Source organism: Crinia signifera, chromosome 3 (assembly GCF_055691185.1).
Source record: "Crinia signifera chromosome 3, ASM5569118v1, whole genome shotgun sequence".
NCBI lineage: Eukaryota > Metazoa > Chordata > Amphibia > Anura > Myobatrachidae > Crinia > Crinia signifera.
Genome location: NC_139219.1, coordinates 260,340,478 through 260,343,302, shown reverse-complemented (window position 1 = coordinate 260,343,302; position 2,825 = coordinate 260,340,478). Strand labels below are relative to the sequence as shown.

General features: G+C 41.2%; 1 pseudogene; it reads left to right on the top strand.

Annotated features, from left to right (window-relative positions):
* The first annotated feature begins 807 nt into the window (after positions 1–807).
* Positions 808–926, top strand: LOC146065156 (5S ribosomal RNA; annotated as a pseudogene).
* Positions 927–2,825: the final 1,899 nt, after the last annotated feature.

The window sequence follows — 2,825 nt, the reverse complement described above, 5'->3', positions numbered from 1 at the left end:
AGACCACATCTCCTGGTCTGGTCCAACACCGCGACGCTCACTACAGCAAGCCGCAGACACGCCAAGTCCCGTCACCAGCCGCTAACACAGGCAGCGGCAGCAGGTATACGAGCACACTCCCCTGTGCCTTGCATTTGGGAAGTGCTCGTTCTAACATTATTCCCCACTTGGCGGCATCTCTGTACTGCATACCACAGGCAACATTGTGTCGACACATTGTGTGTCAACCACCTAAACACAGCGTCAGCCCTATTTATATCCTTATAATTTTTTCAACAAGCCGGCTACTAGACTCTGGCTACAATATCTCCCCCTTTCCTTTGATCAACCAGGAGCATCTCATCAACATTGTTTCTATTTGTAGAAAACCATTACAATGTGTCAATGTATCCTGCGCAGATTGCTCTAAATCAGTGCCTTATACTTGTCAAAAATTAACTCTATCTACAGACAGCAAGTTTTTCAAAGCACGATTTTTTGCAACAATGTGTTCTACTTACTAACCTATTTTTTCTCCAAAATAATTTACCCTTCATATCGTTACTCTCTACCAATGTATAATAATTATATCTTTTTCTCCTTCTAAATTGTGTCGACACAACTGGTGTCAACCACCCTATCATATTTAATATAATTTTGTTCTACAGTACCAGGGTGTTCTACCTGCCAATATAACTGCATAAGCTATATATCATTAACCCGTTGTGAAATTAATAGGCCATTAAAAAAGGCCCAGTGTGATGCGCCATCGCTATCTGCAGCCAAACAGTATTAATTGATTGAAGCACCTTGCATTAATTTTTGACGTATTGCCACCATACCCCGCTGGTTTGCCCAACCCCTCTCCGAACTTGGAAGCCAAGCAGTGGAGGGCCAGGACAGTACCCAGTTGGGAGACCCCTGGGGAAGACCAGGTGTGGCAATACAAATATAAGGGAAGCAAGTCGCTGCTTCAATTCGACCACTGTACCCATGACTGCTAGAGAGAATTGTCGTTATTAGAAATTATTTATTACATAAGGCTGTGACTTATTTGTGTATACCATTGTATATACCCAATGTGCAATATTAGCACACTATATTGATCCATTAAGGGAACTAAATCATTTCTCTGCCTATGTTCACTGGTAATCGTACCTTTGAAAAACTCAGTGCATAAATGACAAAGTAAAGTGTGACATACTAATTATTATTCCTTAAACAATAATAGTTTGAGGATCACACTACATTTTTAACCCATTCAACTATTTGAACTCAGAGTGCCATTTATTTTAACAAAGTCTATAATAAAAGTTATATCTTAAAATAATCATCTAATACTTGTAAATTTACAAAAAAGGAGTGCGCCCAAAAAGCGTTTTTCTCTCTTTGTCAGGTCTTCCCTGACAAAACCCCAGTGTACACTAATTGGTTATGTAATGTTGTCTTCAAGTTTTCACTATATTAACCCTCTAAATAACAAGTCTACTGTGTTGTCCGGTGACTAACCAAAACGTATTGGTATGTCATCAAGTTGTAATTAGCTGTCATATATCAATATTTTTTTTTTTAATAATTTTATCAGTTTTTGTAATAAATTGTTTATTATAAAAAAAATGGAGTGTTGGAGTGTTGGTAATGTGCTTATCAAGAGAACTTTGTTAGATCTTTTGTAAAGGACTTTCCTCTCTATAACTGAGTTATTTATATTGCCATAAAACTTGATGTTTGCAATTCACATTGCAGAGCTATGGGGCATTGAGATGAAATAACACATTCAGATCAGCTAGTTAATATTAAACTTTAATTGTAATGCCTGAGTATTAGCAGTATTGAAAATATAAAGTAAAAAAGATGTTCATGTTCAACTTGTGAGGTCTTTAAAAGAAATTGTGTGATAGGTGGAAGATTTTATGTTGAAACAAACATTCCTTAGTCCAAAATTGTTACTGTATTGCAAGACAAGTATTACAAGACAATAGTGGACTTGGAGCTATGTTTGTGCTATGCATTATAGTGAAAATAAAGTGGAAATTCCCTAATGTTTTGATAAAAAAACAATATTAGGTTGGACGGATTCCTGTTGACCGTCGAAAACGGTGAGTTTTTGTATACAGTGCATGCACAGATGTGAGCAAAGTTGCCCAAAGTCCTACCAATCTGTTCCTTACTAAGTGGGAGGAATATATTATTTGGGGTGGTGGCGGGGTTGGGCGGTATCATGGCCTCAATACATTGATGATGTCACATTCTAAGATCTTCAGTAGAAAATCTAATAGGGTGTATGCACATGGTCCGATGTAGTTTATTTATTTTTTATTAGATTTTGCTTATATAAGCAAAATCAAATAGAAATCAAACAAAAATCGAACACACGGGTGTCAAACACAAGGCCCGCGGGCCAAATCCGGCCCGCCAGACCTCATCATGTGGCCCGCGCGAGGAGATAGCACGCAGGGGCAGTGTGTCTAAAACAGGAGTGCTGCGGGCCGCGTCCACGTCCGCGGCCGCCTTACCTGTTCCTCCGCTGTCGGAGGCCATGTTCCTGTAGGCACATATGTATGCGGCTACAGAAACATGGCCGCCGGCCTCCACGGCTACGTGGAGGAGGGCCCGGCCGCCTGTTCCCTCTGATGCCCGGCAGTGACAGACACTGGGTGGGGACGTCATGACGATGACGCCACCCGCCCATGCGTCTGTAGAGAAGTAGGAGCAGGCAGGGAAGCTGGACCGGGAGTCGGGGACAGTGTGGCCGCAGCAAGCAGTGAAGAAAAGCTGGAAGCCGCAGCAGCTGCAGGACAGACGGAGAAACAGTAAGTGAGGATGAGGATCACACTCACAATAAA